This window comes from Podarcis liolepis, assembly GCF_965112155.1.
Source record: "Podarcis liolepis genome assembly, chromosome: Z".
NCBI lineage: Eukaryota > Metazoa > Chordata > Lepidosauria > Squamata > Lacertidae > Podarcis > Podarcis liolepis.
This window is the reverse complement of record NC_139570.1, coordinates 38,677,491-38,698,713: the sequence shown is the minus strand read 5'-3', so window position 1 is coordinate 38,698,713 and position 21,223 is coordinate 38,677,491. Positions and strand designations below refer to the sequence as shown.

At 47.2% G+C, this 21,223-nt stretch overlaps 1 protein-coding gene across 1 annotated transcript in view; it reads left to right on the top strand.

Annotated features, from left to right (window-relative positions):
- The first annotated feature begins 18,707 nt into the window (after window positions 1–18,707).
- LOC310698465 (discoidin domain-containing receptor 2-like) overlaps window positions 18,708–21,223 on the top strand; it is a 48,225-nt gene continuing 45,709 nt past the window's right edge. Inside the window, exon 1 of the mRNA XM_083485612.1 lies at window positions 18,708–19,082. The gene's annotated coding sequence lies outside the window, so the exon portion shown is untranslated. The remainder of the gene's footprint in view (window positions 19,083–21,223) is intronic.

The window sequence follows — 21,223 nt, the reverse complement described above, 5'->3', positions numbered from 1 at the left end:
ATTTCAGAGAGCTGCTACACATGTGCAGATAACAGCACACCACTTCACTGGATGGGAATTCAGTCCTGGGAACAAAACAGGTAATGGGCATTGGGTAAAGACATCCCCACCAGCTCTCCAGGTGTTTTCAAGATCTCACATTGTCAGCTCTTTCTATTTCTGCCCCTTGGCCCTGAATTAGGAAGCGGCTTCAGGCTTTGCCCCATAGCACTGTAATTCTGAAGAAATGTTTCCTGCCACCCCAATCTCTGGGCAGTCAAATATTCCAGGGGTTCCCAGCGCTTACCCAAAGTCCATTTTTCCTTTTGGAATGAGGCACAGCGGAGACTGTAGTGTCTTTATGATATTTACACACATATACAACCTGAGCCTACAATGGAAGGGTTCACAGCATCAACACCCCAAAAGGGTCTTGTTTCTCTCATAGCTTTTGCCTTGGATTCAAACAGAAATCAAACATTGCTCTCAAACATTGTTCTGAGTCTCTCCAGCTTGCTGCTTTACCTCTAGGTCACATCACTCTTACTCTGCCTTTTCCTTCTAACCATGAGCTGGGGGAGCCTCACCCATGTGCCATCTCCCAGAGAGCCCCTTTCCTTTGCTCTCTTGATGGCCCATCACACAGGCAATCACCTTTACACAGGAAGCTAGCCCATCTGGATTAAATGGGATGGCAGGATACACAGGACCTTTACACAGGAAACCTTATATTTTAATGGTTGCTGGATCCAGGGGTTAGAAAAATCTCACATACAGCCTACCCCCCCCTCGCTCAAATACCTTATTTCCAACCTACACCTACTTATGAAAATAATCTTGGGCACTGGGACAGTTGGCATGATAGAGCAGGTGTGTTGTTGACTCATATATATTCTTTTTTTATGTGCAGAGTTTTCTGCTCAACCAGCAGTGGTCTATTAATAACTTCTCCCTAAAAATAGCAATGCATGTGTTTTAAGAACACGCACAAGGTATTTGTCTGGTCAAGCACAACAGTTTATATCCTATGGGAGGGCATCCATCTTTTGCAATTAACGGCAATAATTATCAAACAAATGAGTCAGAAGAGGCAAAGTGATTTTGCCAAGAAGATTGTGTGTGTGTGTTGATTTTTCTTACTGTTAATTCACCTTGCAAATAATTTCCAGCTTCATGGCAAGGAAAAAATGTTTGGGACCTCATGCAATCTAGCAGCCTTGGTGGATGGCTTGGAGGTAAGGTTGGATCAGCTCAGGTTTGTCGCTTAGAGGAAAAAGCCAGGCCATCAATAAGGCAGAACCTGATTTGGCCCACAGTGTCACCTGATAGCTGCCAGGTTGGTCACTGCGCACTCTGCCCATCAGCAGTGGGAGGCCTATGATTGGCTGGACCTGGAGTAAATACTCCTCCCACCTTTCTTTTAAAACAGGAAACTGTGGTACAGTCAAGTAATCTTATATTCTGGTCTTATGCAGGGTGGTGGTGGTCTTCATGGGATAGGGCTGTAGTTCACTGGTAGAGCATCTGTCTTGCCCAGAGGTCGGCAACCTAAGGCCCATGGGCCAGAAGCGGCCCATGAGGGTCGCTTAACCAGCCCATGAGTTGCCCCCGAACCAAGCTGCCTGCTTGACAAGTCCCCGCACACTGTACTAAACCAGCGCAGCGCAATGCAGGGACTCTTTTCCACAGCTCTGGAAATCACTTCTGTGCATGTCCACAGTGCTGGAAAATGCTTCTGCGCATGCCTAGGCGCTGAAAATCACTTCTGCACAGGTGCGATTTTTGGCATCTGGGCATGTGCAGATGCAATTTCCGGTGTCACGCTGCGCTGGCCTGGCCCACAGAGAATCCCCGTGGGAGTGAACCAGCCCATGCCCTGTAAGCCTTGCTGACCCCTGGTCTTGCCTGTAGAATGTCCCAGGTTTAATCCCTGGCAACATCTCCAGGTAGGACTGGAAGAGACCCTTGTCTAAAACACACAGAACCAGCATTGAAGTCACTGAGTTAGATGGACCAATGGTCTGACTATAAATCAACTTCCTATGTCTTAAGGTGCATGCCATAACTCAGTGGACAGCATCTGCCTTGCCTGCAGGTCTCAGGTTCAATCTCCAGCAGCTTCTGCAGGTAGGACTGGGAAACTTGCTTGTCTGAAATACTGAGCTTGATGGAACAATGGTCTGACTCCCAGTATTACTAGATAACAATGTAATTTTATTCTCTTTAAATGGGTTTTGGACCCCACCCCCCACTGATCTTGAATTCAGTCCCAAATCACTTTGCTTTTAATAGATAGATAGATAGATAGATAGATAGATAGATAGATAGAGTCCTCCTAAAATTCATGAACATTTTTGGGCACATTTCTCCTAATATACACATTATTGCATGCAGTTTTGTCTAACGTGCACATTTTTGCAAAGCATTTTCTCCTAATATAGACCATTTATGCCTGTTGTTTTCACAGATGCATGCAAGTATCTTCTATCTGTCCTGAGCCTTCCAACATTGGATGCCCCAAAGTTCTAGTGTTAATGGTGTTAAGGGGAGAGAAACTTTTTTCTATCCACTTTCATAATTTTATAAACTTTTACTGTATCACCTCTTTGGCTTTTCTCTAAACCAAAAATGTTGCAAACTTTCTCCATAAGGGAGTTGCTCTATCCCCCAGTCATTTCGGTAGAATCTTCCTTAGGTTATGCAGTGAATCAGATTTATCCCCTATTCTCGTTTGGGATTGGGCTGAGAAGAAGGGGAACCCAAGTGAGCGGCTGCAATGAAGGGTTGTCAACAAAAGCCAGGCACCTGCTGGTATCAGTCACAGCTGGGGAATCACCCGGTCTGCCCCTGTTTGATAATAGCTGGCATCAGACAAAAGAGAAGAAAGAGATCAATTTAATGGTTTAATGGCTCAGAGGTGTTCTGCTAAATTAAATTTCACCACTGAGACCTTGCTGGAGCTTGGAATGGGACGGGTGGAGTGCCTCAAAACGCCCTGGGGCCTCAGCAGGTCATAGCAGGCCGAACATGCTCTCCCTCCTCCTGCGACCCACACTAGCGTTGTTAACACACAAGCGTTGTTAGCAACAACATCTGAGTCCTTCACATCTGCTCCACCGCGCCCCCACCTTGGCCGCAGGCCTGAGAGATAGCTGTTGCTCTTATTTATTCCAAAACTGAAAACGCACCCCCGCCCCTGAGGCTCAGCAAAAATGATAACAAGACAAAACAGGAAAAAACATAGATACCCAACAAAACCAACTCCCTGTTAGAATATACATATATAGGCATAACTAGCACCTCGGAGAATAATTGGATAATAAAGAGGAGCCTGTGGGAATGCTGGAGCACTGTTGTAAGATTAAGGTTGCCAAATCCTTTTCTCCGGCAGGGCTCCTGCGCCTTTTGACAGCGTGGGGTGGTTGGTTTTTTTGAACCAAAGGGCTGATATTTTATTTATTGACTTGCTGGCTTGTTTGAGAGATGTGCAATCCAGCAACTTTTCTGCAAATCCTCACAAGCAGCACAATGATACGCATCATTAAAAGTTCAACAATTCACATTATGTTAAGAAAACACAGAATTTTATTTAGATAAATGAAAAGCAGCATATATAAAAGCACAGGCACTGGAGGCTGGCAAATGGGGCGCTGCTCCACCAACCCCAGTCTGCCCCTAGACAGCCCCCACCTGCCTGTCTTCTTAATTACAACAGTCCAGCGGGTGGCACCAACTGTCAGCTTCCTCCTTCTCCTTAGCCTCAGTGATGCCTTTGTAGAACACAGCAGGGGGGTGGGGCGGGGAGGATGGGAGCAAAACTAGAATAAGTTGACTCTGCATGTCATTGGCTCTGGACCTGCCTGTTGTGGTCTCTCTGGCGCCATCTACTGTTGGTCTCCCTGCCTTCTATCCTACCAGTCCAAGTGGGCACCAGTCGCCACTGCATCACAGCAGTTCTCTAGGATCTTATACAGGAAATAATGTTTTCCATCACCTATCAGCTAAGGTTTTAACTGGAGGTGCTGAAGACTGGCCCTGGGACATTTTTGCATGCAAAACATGTGCTCTTTCATTGAGCAATGGATGCTCCTGACGAACACATGAAGCTGCTTTATACACCACCACAAGTTCTGTGAGGAATGCATGAAAGGGTTGCATGTGCCTAGCTTTGGAAGACTCAAATGACATGATAGTAAAGGTAAAGGTAAAGGACCCCTGACAGTTAAGTCCAGTCACGAACGACTCTGGGGTTGCGGTGCTCATCTCGCTTTACTGGCCAAAGGAGCTGATGTTTGTCTGCAGACAGCTTCCAGGTCATGTGGTCAGCATGACTAAGCCGCTTCTGGCAAAACCAGATCAGTGCACGGAAACGCCATTTACTTTCCTGCCACAGCAGTACCTATTTATCTACTTGCACTTTGACGTGCTTTAGAACTGCTAGGTTGGCAGGAGCTTGGGCTGAGCAATAGGAGTTCACCCTGTCACGGGGATTCGAACTGCTGACCTTCCGATCAGCAAACCCAAGGCTCAGTGGTTTACACCACAGCGCCACCACGTCCCTGACATGATAGTAGTGGCTTTCAAATACTTGAAGGGTTACCACTCCTCAAGGAATAAAAGGTTCCAGGGTTCTTGTTGCATCTGTTAAAGTTGCCAAATGTCCATGACTGCCATCGCTGTGTGTTTGTGTAAGTCTTTGCTGGAATTATATGTGATCAAATTCTGCCAGGTGGTGTAAAATGATTACTGTACAGGTTTTATTTTCTTTGCATATCCCAGATTTCATGTGTAGTTTTCTTTGTTACTGATAACATCCAAATTGTGTACCATGCTGGTATGTTTAAATTATTCAGATTTTACCACTACTTAATGATAGGATCACAGTTTGGTGGTGCCACACACTGACAGAAACAGGCAGTCTCCTTGGAGAAGATATATAGATGTTAAAGAGAACTGGGGCCACTAAGAAACCTTGTAATACCCCAGGATTCAGTTTCCAAGGGGGAACAGAAGCAGTGCTGCCGCTGCCCTCGCAATAAGATGATGCAGGATATATGTGGGCAGGATTGCCGATGGGGTATGCAATTTAACTTTCATTTAAAGATGAATCTACAAATTTTCGCTTTCTGAAAGAACATGTGAAGTGAAACACAGCTATCCTTCAGAAATTCATTCTTCTCTAGATTCATTTACAGGTCTTCAGCCTAGTAAATGTATTAAAAATACTAGAGTAGGTGTACATTGAAATGCATATATATTAGTGGAAATTATGTACAGATATGCATTATATTAGGGGAAATTGCTTTGCAAAATTATTTGCATTAAGAGAAACTTGGCGAATTTTCACAAGGATTTTTTTAAAAAAATGCGAGCTGACATGTATAACTGAATTTAAGACTGGCAAAAAGAGAAAATGAGAGAAAATAAAATTGACTGATTTGGCTGTCCCTAGGTAAAAGTTTCTGTTGTTCTTCCAGCTTGGTACCAAGTCCACCCATCATCTCCAACAGAGCTCTCTGAGGCTGAGCATTTTGCATAAAGCTGGAGGCAGGAACCCCTTGGCCTCACTAGCCATCCCCACCTATGGGTGTGGTTTGGGGCAGAGTCACCTATGAGTCAGAGTGGCTCCTCCCTGGCAAATAAAGTATTTATAGCCTAAGAAGGGTTGGCAAAAAAGGGCAAATAAAAAGCAGATAAGGAGGCCTTGGAGAGGCTAAAAATCACAGCAATAGCCTCACTCCACCCATCTCTGCAGTTTGTGCCTTGACAAGCCGGGAACGGAGACTTCGGATAGGGATTTACTACCCTAAACATCACCCTTTTGAAGTGAGAGCAGGTGCAGCCGTATCTGTGCTGTTCCTGGGGCTTTTCTTTTTACAGGAACCATGTTGGCCAGCCAGACAATGCCCATTGCTACAGGCGCACCTGTTGCTGGAGAGCTTTCAGCAGTTGGTACTTTGGTGAGCTCTCCAGCATTATCATCAGAGAGGTCTCCTGGCCACCCATCCCGGAGGGGAAGAAAGCCTAGCCGAATACTGTACCCACCTCTTGTGAGAAGACGCGGCCTGAGGGAGAAGACGGACCCTGCCAAAAGGTGGCTTCTGTTTTTCGTTGGAGTTGTTCTCCTGCAAGTTCTGATGGAGGAGCCTGCTCACGAGAGGGAGGGCCTCACTGAGGACTTGCTGCTTGGTGTGTCTTCAGGCACCCATCACTTCAAGATCCTGTCGAATTCCTCAGGAGATGAAGGTGTGCAGAGAGGGACAGCCCCTGTGACCTTTGCACCGGACCTCAAGAGAGAGCCCAGCTTGAGAGACAGGACAGTGCCATGCCAGCAAATGTGCTGGATGGCCCCCGGACTCTGGAGGGAAAGAGGGTCCTAGATCATTCATGCTCGCAGAGCTGCCTGGCAGGAATCCAGGGAACAAGAAGAGATGTTGACAATGGTGTAGTGAACGGGGGACACAGTGCGAGCTCAGCTTCAGGACTCCACCCCCCCCACCCAGAGCAAGAGTGATGAAACCATATGTTGGTGCACCAGGGGAACTGATGAACTCTTCTTGCTCTGGCAGGTGAATGAAGGTGATAATGAGTCTTTCAAGTTTGTGACAAATCTGAGGAAGTCAGCAAATGAAGCCCACATTCAGGCAGAGGCTTGGACACTTTTTCCCCTTTTCTCAGATAGAGTTCTTCTCACTAGCAGTTTAAATAGGAACGCACTGCACTTCTAATTAAAAGCCTGAAGATCTTTGGTTAGAGTGCTTTGCAAGCTGAACTTATGCAGTCAGCACTGCTTTTAATGGAGTGTACTCCTAGAAAAGTATGTGTAGGATTGCAGACTGGCTGATACTTGTAAGTTGGGCAGTATGTTGTATGGTTTGCTCTTTGTATATGTGTGTCTATAATGATCTACAATATAGAATCAATAGCTCTTGTTGCATTTTTTGGATTCTCCTGAGGGGCAGGGTTATGGGGATTGCCATGAGGAGCTCCTGCACTTCAAAATTTACCACCACACAACTAGATGCCTATGCTCACGGTTCTGTACCTGGTGTTATGTGGAGAAAGCCTAGCAAATGCCCAAGGGGAGCGCTGTGTGTCTTGGGATGTATCCACAATCCCTCTTGTCCCAGTGCCTTCCCCCAGGGAAAGCTGCTCTTTAGTGCTCAGTCAGAGCAAATGGCAAATTGGGTCTTCTAGGATTGCCATTTGTTCTGCTCTATTGCTAAAGAGCCGGTTTTCCCTTGGGAAGAAATGAGGCAAGGGGAAAAACACTCAGTCCTGTGCTTTTTTTATTGGATCACTAACTCATAATGGGTTTCTCCTGAGCTGAAACAAAAGAGCTCCGGTGGAATAGTACCAACCAATTCTACCTACCGTAGCTCAGTAGCAGAGTACTGCTTTGCACACAGGAGGGATAGTTCAGTTGGTAGAGCACGAGACTCTACCAGGCTTGTGGGTTCGAAACCCACATTGGGCAAAAAAGATTCCTGAATTGCAGGGGTTTGGCTAGATGATCTTCGTGGTTCCTTCTAACTCTACAGTTCTTTGATTCTTAAGATCCCAGGTTCAATCCCCAAAATCTTCAGGTAGGGCTGGGAAAGACCCTGTCTAATTTCCTAGGGAGCTGCTCCCATTCAGTGCAGACAGTACTGGGCTGGATAGACCAATGTTGTTACTCCAGCTTTTAAGTACGTCAGGGTGGAATCTATACTTGTTTTGGGGCTGCAGTGGTGCAATCTTGGGATGGGAGAAAAATTCAGTTTGTTTCACAGTTTAAAGAGAAACTCTCTAATTCACAGTTCCCAGAATAATGTGCAAACCAAAATTTGTCTAACCTTTGACATGCACATTTCTCCGGATTTTGCAATGCAGTTTATAGACCACGTCACATCTGCAAAATGTGTATATTGAGGGGAAAGTGTGCATTAAGATGCTTATACTCATGAAAATAACATACAAAAATGCATTCTATTAAGAAAAAAATGCTTTGCAAAAATGTATATATCAGGGGAAATTGCATACCCAAATGTGTATACTGGAAGAAATTTGCTTCGAAATAATATGATGAATTTTCACAATGACTTAAAAAAAAAAAAAGCAAACTGTGCAGAAATGTTGCAAACTGAACTAAGCTAAGATTGGAAATGTGAAAAAGTGAAATTGACAGTCGTCCATCCCCTAGCCATTCCAAACACTTAATGGTCTTATATCCTCCTCTTTAGATGGTAATACACATGGTTTCACTTCAAAATGTGATAAGCCAGCTCTGCTGTTTTTTGGAGACCCTCCTGCTCATTCTGCTGAATGGACTCTGGGCATCTGCCTCAAAGTCCTGCAGTGATGGTGCCAAGCAGGGTGAACTGCGGCATCTTCTACCACCATCTGTGTTGCCTGTGTTTCAAGGGACATCCTCTCTTCTACACACACACACACACACACACACACACACACACACACACACACCATCCATAGTTAGAATATACTTTCACAAAAATTTTGCACAGATTTAAAAAAGGTTTTTTTTATTTGCTTCTGTGAAGAGTCTTGGATATCTTTTATGAACAGAATGTTAAGTTTTTTTTAATAAATAAATACTTTGGTATTACCTGAGCAACTTCGGAAGTCTCTTGTCTTTTCCTGGATTCTCCTTCCAATTGTAATGCAGTAGCCAAGGTTATGCATTATTGTATTTCAGCTTTTCCCAACCTGGTGCCCTCCAGATGTTTTGGACAATGCTGGCTGGGATTCCTGAGAGCTGTGACCCAAAACTTCTTGAGGGCACCAGGCTGGGGAAGTCTGAAGTTGTTGATTGGCAGGGCAGCACTGAGTAGTTTAGGTGCTTAATAAATCCTAACAAATATTACTGGATGCTCTTGACATTTTTTTAAAAAGTATAGTTTGCAATCCTTGTTAGCAATTCTGGTTAGCAGGGTTCACTCAAATCACACAGTTTGCCAGTTTGGACGTAACAGCAAACTATGGTCTGATCAAACCAGAACAATCCCATCAAGCTGAGTGCAGAATTAAGCTGTACACCACCCTGATATTTGACATTAAAGCGGTATAGAAATACTTTTATAAATATAAATAAATAAGAAGTGGGGGACAAGGGAGTAGTAGGAGGATTTGGAGGACAGAAAACACAACATATAAATACAGCCAGTGCTTTTTTCTGGGGATACGCAGGGGTACGCATTCCTCCACACATTTTGTGAATCTTTGTACTTTTGTCCATTTATTGTTTTTATTTCCCCCCCGATTGAACTATAAAATGGTGATTTTATTGAGTCAAAATGAGAGTAGCCCTAAACATTTTTAAAGGAAAAAAACACTGAATACAGCCATAGGGTTCCTAGGCAGTTTCTGACATTGCAGTTCAGTGTTAGAGGGATAATCCTAATGTTTGTAGAGGTAAGTTTGCAGCACTTCAAAATCTCACACCAGTCCACCACATATCATGGTTCTCTTGCCACGGCTAATGACTTCTGCCAGGAGTAGGCAACATGCAGCCCTGTTGCTATATGTGGGTCTGGATGGGTGGTAAGGATGGTAAAGGTATAAAGGTAAAGGACCCCTGGATGGTTAAGTTCAGTCAAAGGCGACTATGGGGTGTGGTGCTCATCTCACTTTCAGGCTGAGGAGCTGGTGTTCGTCCACAGACAGCTTTCCGGGTCATGTGGCCAGCATGAATAAACCGCTTTTGGTGCAATGGAACACTGTGACGGAAGCCAGAACACATGGGAATGCCATTTACCTTCCTGCCATAGTGGTACCTATTTATCTACTTGCACTGGTATGCTTTTGAACTGCTAGGTTGGCAGAAGCTGGGACAGAGCAACAAGAGCTCACCCTGTGGCGAGGATTTTGAACCGCCGGACTTCCGATCAGCAAGCCCTGAATCAGTGGTTTAGATTACAGCGCCACCTGTGCCCCTTAAGGATGGAAAAAATGGGTACAAAAGTGGCTGGCACTGCAGAGGGAGAGAGAAAGTAAGGGAGTGTCAAAAGAGAAAAATATAAAATGGGGTGGAGAGAGAGAGATAAAGGGGGCAACAGTGTGTGGGGGAGGGAGCGGGGGGGGGGAATGGGGCACCAAAAGAGAAAAAGAAAAAAGGGCACCCCAACCCTTTAAGACCTTGCCCCATCCACTGCTGGCATGTAGCTCCACACAGAATGGCTCTGAGGGAATGCAGTCTTTGACAACTTCCCAGTCCTATGGAACTCACAGAATATGTCTGAAACGAGACCCAGATCCTTTGTGTTACATGCAGGTTCCACACCCAGTGGGCATCATCATCAGTAGCCGTGTCAACGGACAGTAGGGATGGGGAATGAATTTGTTCTGAATTCTGTCACCTCTTCAGTGATCATGCAGCAAGCATGTGGTTGCAACGATTAGTGCCAAAAGTGGTGTTGGTGCAAAGAAGAGAAGGTGGGTGTTCCCTTAAAAAAAGCTCAATAGCTCAACAACCTCTGACACCTCCTTTTCTATATATAAAAAAGCCCTGATTCTGCCTAATTTGCACATCTCAAAACAGCTCCCAAAATGAAATGACACTATCCTTTGAAATCCATGCTTCTCTGGGTTTTGCTATACAGCTCTCCAACCAAGTGAACATGTGCCACAATAAAGTGTGCATAAAAATGCATGCATTTGTTAAAACAATACAGAAAAACCCCAATTACATTTTAAAAAACTGTGAAAATATGCACCTTAGATAAAAATGCCTACCAAAAAGCATGTAATGTGCACTTAAAATGCTGGTTAATTTCTTTAGTAAAGCAAAAAAATTGTGAACTACTGTGGAAATGTGACGGCTGAGAAAATGACAGATTTGCCCATCCCTAATGAACTGAGGGGGACACGGGTGGTGCTGTGGGTTAAACCACAGAGCCTAGGGCTTGCCGATCAGAAAGTTGGTGGTTCGAATCCCCATGACAGGGTGAGCTCCCGTTGCTCGGTCCCTGCTCCTGCCAGCCTAGCAGTTTGAAACACGTCAAAGTGCCAGTAGTTAAATAGGTACCGCTCCGGTGGGAAGGTAAATGGCGTTTCCGTGCACTGCTCTGGTTCGCCAGAAGTGGCTTAGTCATGCTGGCCACATGACCCGGAAGCTGTACACCGGCTCCCTCGGCCAATAAAGCGAGATGAGCGCCACAACCCCAGAGTCAGCCACGACTGGACCTAATGGTCAGGGGTCCCTTCACATTCAATGAACAGAGGACACTGTGATCCATTGGTGAATGCCCCAAGAGCCTTAAATTGGTTAAATATTAAGACCAGTTGGATAATCTCAATTTTGGGGTTGGGTCTTTCAAAAGTGCCAGAGATTATATCCAGCACTGCTTGAAACTCCATGGATGCAGTGTGAATCTGTACTTGCTAAAGCAACCTCCTGCTGGATGGCTTTTGCTGGGCCATGCGGTCTAAGCAGTTGTCCAGTAGGTACACAGTGCTCTGAGGGCATTGTACTTCTGAGCAATGGTCTGGGTCTCTGTGTAACCTTTCTATGGGCCAATGGCCAGTGATGTAGCTCTTCTGGAAATCTTTCATCAAAACACATTTTGGGTAGTGTGGAGATCTGATGCTCTAAATCAGTTGGTATCTGGTTTAGGCATATTTGTCTTAGATTTTGTAAGCAAAACTTTAAAAAGAACACACACCTTCTAAATATTTTGTGTGTGAATATATGATGTGTCCCCCCTCACCCCCGGTGGAGCTCAAAGTAGCTAATCTGAAATATTCTGAAGGGCTATAGCTCAGTCCTAGATTCAATCTCCAACACCTACGGATAGGGCTGAGAAAGTCTTGGAAAGACTCTGCCAGTCAGAGTAGGTAATACTGAGCCCGATGGACCAATGGTCTGTTTCAGTATAAATCACCTTCCTCTGCTCTTGTCTTCCAGTAAATCCAGATCTACTTCCTGCTCAGTCCCTGGAGTAGACAACAATGAACTTGATGGATCCAGTAGTCTGACTTGGAAGAAGAGAGCAGCTCCCTATGTTCCCTGTAATTGGGGATGTTATGAGCAGCCCCCCGCCCTTCATCTGTGGCTGTGTGCCAAGTGCTGGCCAATCAGAGCTTGAGCAACTTCTCATAAAGTCCCTGTCCCGCCAGGGTGGAAGGCTTTGCCCGTGCCTGCGTGGGAGAGGAACTTTCTTTGCACGCACGGACTCTGTCTCCAGGTGTTTCCTCCAAAGAGCTCTTTAGCAAGAGCTATTTCTGCCTCCTCAAATTAGCCACCTAATGAGCCTAATTTGAGGCCTAGAGACAGGAGTTACCCAGGTAATGATGCACCAAAGACTGCCAGCTTCCTGGTTAGAGAATGCCCCTTTATTTCTTTGTCTAGTCATTGATGTGTAGCTATGGAGGGACTGCGCAGAAGGAAGGAATGAGAACTTTGGGGTGCTGCCCTGCACTGGTACAGTTCCACCTCTGTTCAGCTTCTTTTTATCTGTTTTCCAGCATTTTCACCTAGCCCAAGAAGCTATGCTTATACTGAGTCAGGCCACTGGTCCACCCAGCTCAGTGGACCTTAGCTACACCCAGCTCAGTGGACCCTATGCAGCATCCTCCAAACAATTCCATCATCCCTAATCACTGGCCTTGCTGGCTGCAATCTGATGGGACGGCTAGACTGTACTTGGTACCTTCTACATGCAAAGCAGATGCTCTTAACACTGAGATACAGCTCTTCCCTTAGGCAGAGGAATAGAGAAAGCCGCCTTATACAGAGCTGGCCCATCAAGCTCAGTACTGCCTGCAGTGGCTGGGACAGATCTCTGGGATTTTGGAGAGAGAGTCCTAGCGCTACTGTTTTAAACAAAAATTTCCCTTTTCCCTTATGGGGTATCTAAGAGCCCATATAGAGTCCTTATGTAGGTTCCCTATTGGTAGGAGAAAATAACAGAGGCCCACCAGAGAATATTGAGAAGCAAAGCAACTAGTAAGCTTGATCTTTATTGATCTGTTGCAACAGGGTGCTCCCCTCACCCGCAGGAGAGAGGAGGAACTCAGAACAATGGCGCGCAAGGCCTTATAAAGACTTTTGAAATTGCCACCCTGTAGATCAAGACCACCCCCAGAAACATCATACATACATCACAGAAGGGGTGTAACCTAAGACCACCCCTCAGATACATCATACCTACATCACAGAAAAGGCGTTCTGAAACAGAAATTTAAATGTTGTTTTTCCTGTTTGCCAGGTTATCTGATTGCCTCTCCTGATAGTCTGTCACCCATTAAAATGCTGATTACTCAATTCCTGAGACAACGGGAAGGTTCCCTGACCACCACCACCCCTTGCGGGGAAAACATTTGGTCAGTTTGGGAATCAAAATGCTTTCAGGTCGTTCTTCCTGTGCTGATCTATGTACGTGCTTGGTTGGTACACTTATGAACATTATCATATAGGGACGCGGGTGGTGCTGTGGGTTAAACCACAAGAGCCTAGGGCTTGCCAATCAGAAGGTCGGCGGTTCGAATCCCCGCCACGGGGTGAGCTCCTGTTGCTCGGTCCCAGCTCCTGCCCACCTAGCAGTTTGAAAGCACGTCAAAGTGCAAGTAGATAAATAGGTACCGCTCCGGAGGAAGGTAAACGGCATTTCCGTGCGCTGCTCTGGTTCGCCAGAAGTGGCTTAGTCATGCTGGCCACATGACCTGGAAGCTATACGCCGGATCCCTCGGCCAGTAAAGCAAGATGAGCCCCAGAGTTGGCCATGACTGGACCTAATGGTCAGGGGTCTATTTACCTTTACCTTTAAGATCTCAAAATTCCTATCACAATATCCAGAAATGAACCTGGGACTTATGCATGCAAAGCAGATGCTCTACCACTTAGCTATGGCCCTTCCCTTAACCCTCTTATGAACGTAAGAAGGGCCTTGCTGGGTCAGGAAAAAGGCCTGTCCAGTCCAGCATACAGCACAGTGGCCAACAAGAGACCCCTGGGAACCCTGCAAGCAGGACCTTACACCTGACTGCAGCTGCTCTCTCCCCACTTGTGATTGCCAGCAACTGGTATTCAGAGGCAGACTGCCCCTGACCATGGAGGTTTCATTGTCTCCTGATCTGTGTGGAGAGTGCCTGGCCTGCAAGTCCCCCACCCCCCACCCCAGTGCTCCTCCTCTCTGCATTTGCTTTGCAGTTCAGAGTCTTCAAGCCCTGAGGGGTGTGAGGTTTCGCACTGTTGTACATGCTGTTCCCAGCAAGGCTGAAGGCTGCTTGGCTGTCCTTCCTGGTTAATCCTATTTGCTTGGGGAGGATACGCAGCAAGGCTGCCTTTCCAGAAGCTAACTTGAGAAAGCAGGAGAAGCTGGGGTGGGGAAAAGATATGAAGGGGTGGGGGCAGAACACTTGCTTTGCATGCAGAAGGTCCCAGGTTCAGAAGGCCCTAGGTTTAATGTCCATATATACCCAGGGACAACTGGGAGACACTCCTGCCTGAAGTCCTGGAGAGCCACTGCCTGTCAGTGATGGCAATGCGGACTCCGAAAGACCAAAGGTCTGACTTGGCACAAGTTCCTGTTCACAGTTATGAGGACTGGAGCCTCGCTTTTATACGAGACAGTAGTTCAGTGTCTGATCAGATGCAGAAGGTCCCACGTTCAATGCATGGGGTGGGTACCCTCGCAAAATTCAGAGAACTGCAATTTTTGAAGGGTCACTGGGCTTCGTTTCTCATATTGTTTTGGAAATTGGGGGTGGTGGTTCGGCTTTAACTGCGAACTGAATTGAATTTCTCCCCCCTCCCCACCCCGCCATCCCTAACTCTCCACCCCACCCATCTTCCTTATGTAAGAACTGTTGCTGCTGGCCAGTTTGTGTATTACACACACACACACACACACACACACACACACACACACAAACACAGTCAGTTGATGTAATCAGATTGCTGCCTCCAAGGCCTTTGGGGATTTGTCTTCTGCAGCTACATTCCCAAAGTGAAACATCTAGATTGTGCCATGGTCACACTAGTTTCTACACACATTCTTGCCTGCCCCTCTCTATCCTTCATCCAGTCGAGAAAAAGGCATGATCAGAGCTCAATGATGCATCTCAGCCGGGGGAAAGTACGCAGGATGCAAAGCAGGGCCAGTGAGGGGTATGTCCTGAGAGGGTCTGTATTGGAGGCAGGTGTGTGTGGACTAAGGAGACTCTAGGTTTTGCAGAGTGGTCATGTGGCCTGGGGAGAGGGAGAAGAAGAGGAAGAGAAGAGTTTGGATTTGATATCCCTCCTTTCACTCCCCTTCAGGAGTCTCAAAGTGGCGAACATTCTTCTTTCCCTTCCTCCCCCACAACAAACACTCTGTGAAGTGAGTGGGGCTGAGATACTTCAAAGAAGTGTAACTGGCCCAAGGTCACCCAGCAGCTGCATGTGGAGGAGCGGAGACGCGAACCTGAGGGTACAGTGGTACCTCTGGTTAAGAACTTAATTCATTCCAGAGGTCCATTCTTAACCTGAAACTGTTCTTAACCTGAGGTACCACTTTAGCTAATGGGGCCTCCCGCTGCCGCTGTGCCACCACCACACAATTTCTGTTCTCATCCTGAAGCAAAGTTCTTAACCCGAGGTACTATTTCTGGGTTAGCGGAGTCTGTAACCTGAAGCGTCTGTAACCCGAGGTTCCACTGTATTTCCTTTGGGGAAGAGGTGTGTCTTGGAGAGAGGGTGTGTGGTCTGGATGGAGGAGGTGTGACCTGGGGAGAGGGGTATGGACTGGTGAAGTGTGTGTGCATCTCATGGGAGAGTTCTGTGGGCCAGATAGAGAGGTCTGGAGGCCTGTATTCTGTCTGTCAGGCCTGAAGCTTCCCAACCCTACTCTAACATATCAAGAATGTAGAAGCAGCTATCAAGTGTGGTATGGTGGTCAGCGGTACTGGAGCAGGACAGGGGGTTGTAGGGAGAAAATAAATGCTAATTGTCCACTTCATTGCTGAAGTAGTACCATGACTGTAAAGGCCTCCCCTCCCCTGAATAGAATAGTAAACGTTCAGGGTCTAAAATTACTTAGTTGCCCCACAGAGTGTACATAACTGGCAAATTATTCTCCGTAACCCACCCCCCCACCCCCCCTTGGGGATTGCCTTGTTAAAATGCTGTTAGTGTGATGACTTGCAAGCAGTTTTGGTGCCTTGGGTTCTTCCTAAAAGTTAAATCTTGGGCAGTGGTGGCAGTGGTAGAGGAATGGATGTTTCTTGTTCCCATTGCACAGACATGTAAAACCAGATGCATGATGGGCGTTAAGACATTATATCAGAGGCTCACGACTTTACCCTGCCACTTCGCCAAAATGACTTTGTACAGCTGTGAATGGTGCAGAGAAGAGCGATCGGGATGGTGGGACATCTGGTGGGCAACTGTGAGACCAGGATGCTGGACTAGGTGGGCCCCCTTTGGCCTGATCCCGCATCAGGACTCTTCCTATGTTGTTATGTTTTGGAGTGGTGGTTGCTTGTTCTCTGAAGAATTTGTAAAAGAAAAAAGAAGCCCTTCATGCTTCTAGTCCACAAAAAGACAGCAGGATCCTGTGCAAAAAGACTCCAATGTCACAGAGGGAGACAATTAGGAAGGAAACAGGCAACCCAGAGTGGGGGATAGCTGCCCCCTAGTATGGTTTTGCTGGTTGGCACCGATGGGACTTGTAGTCCAAAACATTTGGAGGCTATCAAGTTTATGAAGTCTGGTTTATTATGTCCCCTACCAAGTTAAAGATGAACAGGATGATGACTCCTTGGTTTTTAATTTTGGGTGGGCGGGCGGGCGGAGCCAGCATTGCCTGACAATGTTGTTATCTACAGTTCAAAACACACCTCAACAGCTGCAGGGTATGTGAAACGGCAGACTGTGCTTCATGTTCATTTACACACATTATTTACCTTTGTGTGCCTTTAATGTGAAATACACATCCACTTTCCCGCTTTGAGATTTAGGCCCCATCTGCACCATACAGTATCATAGCACTTTAAACAGTCATGGTTTCCTCATAAAACCTTGGGAATTGTAGTTTGTTAAGGGTACTGAGCAGTGGGGGGAGAGAGAGAGAGGTGTCAGTATGAACCATGAAGTTGTTACAGTAAGTACCACACTTTTAACATTTGGGTGAAAAAGGTACCGGTGCTGCATACCCTTTAGTACCCCCCCCCAAGCACTGAATTGCTAGGCAACCCCCTATTCCCCTCACAGAGCTATAATTCCCATAGTTCCCTGTGTAGGTTTGGTTGTTAAAGCACTCTGAAGTTGTAGCTCTAGGACAGGGGTCAGCAACCTTTTTCAGCTGTGGGCTGGTCCACCGTCCCTCAGACCATGCAGTGGGCCGGACTATTTTTTTGGGGGGGGGAATGAACAAATTCCTATGCCTCACAAATAACCCAGAGATGCATTTTAAATAAAAGCACACATTCGACTTATGTAAAAACACCTGGCAGGCCCCACAAATAACTCAGAGATGCATTTTAAATAAAAGGACACATTCTACTCATGTAAAAACACACTGATACCTGGACCGTCCACGGGCCGGATTGAGAAGGCAATTGGGCCACATCCAGCCCATGGGCCTTAGGTTGCCTACCCCTGCTCTAGGAAGAGGAATAAGGGTCTCAGAACAACGCTCAGTGCCCATAACAAACTACACTTCCCAGGGTTCTTTGGTGGCAAGAGGGGGAGCCATGATCATGAAAGTAGTACAATACTGCTTTATATGTATAGGGCAATGGGATCAAAATCAGGATGAACACCCATTGTCCTATAACAATGAGCCAGTGTGTAAAATGGTTAGTGTTGGACTAGGACCCAGGAGACCAGGATTCAAACCCCCACTTGGACAACCTTGGGCCAGTCACTACCTCTCAGTCTGACCTCACTCACAGGGTTGTGGTGGGGATTAAATGCTGTTGGGGGGGGGGGACCCTGTACACTAGTTTGAGCTCCTTGGAGAAAAAGGTGGGAGATCAATAACGTAACGTAACGCAACAACATCCTTGCAAACAAATCAGAATAGATGCTCCGTAAAGAGTGGGCATCATATGAGAGCCAGTGTGGTGTAGTGTCAGACTAGGACATGGGAGGCCAGGGTTTGAACCACCATTCAGCCATTAAGTTCACTAGATGACAGTCACAGCCTCATTCAGCCTAACTTACTGCACAGGGTTGTTGCGGGGATTGAGGAAGGGAACAACCACATATTGCCTTTAATCCTGACATTGCACAGCCCAACGTCCTTCCCTCTGACAGTGGCCGTATCCCCAAGATGCCCTACATGATATACTACTCATTTTGCTTGTGCATGCCTTGGACACCCTCAGGCCAAAACCCTCTTGATGAACCACAACATTTGCAAAGGGCAAAAGTTCGGCATTGTCGAGCTGAGATTTGATCCTGGAGGAGGAGCGGCGGCAGCAGCTCTGGGCCGGTTCCAGCCTTGGTGTGGGACTTCCCAGTTTTTTTGTAGGGATATGGAAATAAACTGAGGGTGAGGGGAGTCAAAGGGGGGTGGGGAGAGAGAAGAAAGCCTTGAAGCACACCAACATGTGCACACCACACAGCCTCTGTTTTACTTGGGGGGGGGGAGAAAACCCTCCCTTAATGTTGTGGGTTTTTCATGTGTATGCAATGCTTGGCCTGACTCCAGGCTGAAGCCTGGCCCCGTCACCAATGGAGGCTGCTCCCAGCCAAGGGGGCTGGAGGAAAAGAGAAAGGGGGTGGGAGGTGGGGAGAGGGAGAGAGAGAGAAGGAAGGAGGGACAGAGGCTAAAGGAGACAGCAGCTTTTTCTTTCCCGCCTCTCTCCCTCTTTTAACACACATATACAGAAATCTCTTTTCCATGGCCTCCGTCAGGGTGTTGCCATAGAAACTGTAGTGACAAAGGCAAGGAAGTCTCCTGGGCCTGTGTGTGGAAGGACTGGAGGGAGAGAGAAGGAGGAGTCTGAGCCACAAGTTTGAGCGGATCTCCAAACTGCTGGAAAAGTTGCTTGCGAAGCGGGGTGGTGTTGGGAGAGATGCTGGGAAGCCCAGCGCAGCGGAATCCATGGCAGTAGGAAGGCTGGGATTGCTATGGTGGTGGAGGCAGCTGCGGCAGCTGCACAAAGGCTAGGCCTGTCAGGTAGGGCCCTTCTCTGCAACTCTGGTCAGCCCCCTTTGAAAATTCTCCTGCATGCTTTCTCTTTTGTTCGGGCTCGAGACAATATTGGCTGCTTGCCCTCTTTTCCTGGAGCCACTGAGGCCCAGCCGTGCCCTCTTGTGCTTCCTGGCTGTGGAGGGAGGGGGCTCAGCTGGGTGCCCTGGCCACAGCAGGCAGGAGTGGGCAACGCAGAGGCCAGGAGGGGCGCAAGGATGCTTCGCGTTTCCTCTGGGAGGAGGGAAAGGGGTGTCGGCGTCCTCGCTTTGTGTGTGGGGAAGATGGATCAGGCTCTTTTATTTTCGGAAGGGCAGGAACTGGTGTGCTTCGAGTGTGCAGGAGATGCACAGTGTTCTCTTGGTCAAACAAGAGCAGGAAATGCATGACGTTCTCTTCTCACGTGAGGAGAGCCGATGTGCAATGTGTTACTTGGTGAAAGTGTACCATGTTTTCTTGCAACAAAAGCAGGCCTTGGCCTTTGAACATAAGACACGCAGAAGCATTGGTGACGTTTGGGGAATCAATATGCAGCATGTGCGTGCCATGATGATAATGATGAGCATGATCCACTTTCTTGCTTTTTGAAACGGTCTGGATGACACATGGGTGGCTATGCTGTCATAAATCCATCATTTCTGCTTGCCCAATTAATTTCTAATCCACATTTATGCCCCTCCTCCCACATGCCTACATTGGTGGGGAATCTGAGGGCTGGGGCCCTCGTGTGGCCCTCCAGGTCTCTCTATCAGGCCCTAGGAACTATCTCCAGGCCAAGTGTTCTTGACTAGCTGGAATATGCGCTTGAGCTCTGATAATGCTTCTTGCTTGCCTGGATTGAGGTTTTGGAGAGGCGTGTCTACTGTACAAAGGGATTTTATTTTTTTTGCATTAATTGCCCCTGCTTTTTGCCTCTGGCCCTACCCACCAGTGGCATGAAGCCCCTGAAAAGTTGTGCAAAAGTTGTGAAGAAGTTTCTTCACCCCTGGCTTGCAAGTTGAAAAGCTACCTCTGCTCCATTTCTTAACTGGCAAACATGGAGCTTCTGCCATGATAAGAGTCCCTTTAACCTAGCTGAAAATACTTGCCTCCACTTTGACCTCCCTTAATCCCGGAAATGGCCTGTCTGGTGTATTGCATCTGTGCTTGACTTGCCACATGGTGGTGCCACTACTTGGAGCTGCCCAACTCGTGTTGTACATTACATTTATTGCTCCAACCACTTTTGTTTCTGGCCCTGCCCATCACTGGCTTACAGCCCTGGGTGGTCATCCAGAAGGCATTGTGACCCTCTGGCTGAAAAAGCCAGCACTCTCTTGGCAGGTGAAATGTGTGGGCCCAACTCAGCCGATTCCAAACTGGGGAGAAATCTAGAGATGTGGGCAAAGGGGTGGAATGAGGCAGAACAAATAACAAGCATCCTTTCGTCTGTGGAGGGCGCACCAGGCTGTGGGAAGTGGGCAGGAGCTTGTATGGATCTAGTCACTCCACAAAGATTTTGAGAGAGGAGCAGGAGGTGGGCAGATGCTGAGGGGCCCACTTCCTCCTCGAAACAGCTCCCTGCAGAGGACTTGGAGGAGGGGTGTGTTGTGTGCTAACAAGAGTGGTACGCATGTAGCAATGTTTTGAGTGTGCAAGAGCATGAGCACCAGGAGCCTTGCATGTGCAAGGGCACACAAGAGGCAGTGCACACGTATGCAACAGAATGAGAGATGAGAGAAGAATAAGCGAGTGGCTTCTCTCCAGCATGGAATGGGTGCCTTTGCCCCCACCCCTCCCGCCAACTCAAGGTTCAAGCAGCTGTTCTGTCTCCTCTTCTCCTAGCCCGCCTCTTTCTTTCTGTGATGGGCTCCCAATGTTTCTGTTCATCCAATGGCTGTGGTGGATTTTTTTTTTTAATGTACATTTTGCCAGCTGTTAGCAATTAGCAACTAGATCCACCCCGGGCCCCCGGCGAGGAGATCTTAACACTTTCATGAGCTCTCCGTCTGGACAATTTGGACTGCTTCTGGTTTCACCTTCCTATCTGTGCTTGGGCATAAGTGAGGAGGTTCGGGACAAATGTGTATTACCGATGGGAGGGATGCAAAGGAATCCCATTACATTGAAAACGGTGGAAAGGAATTAGG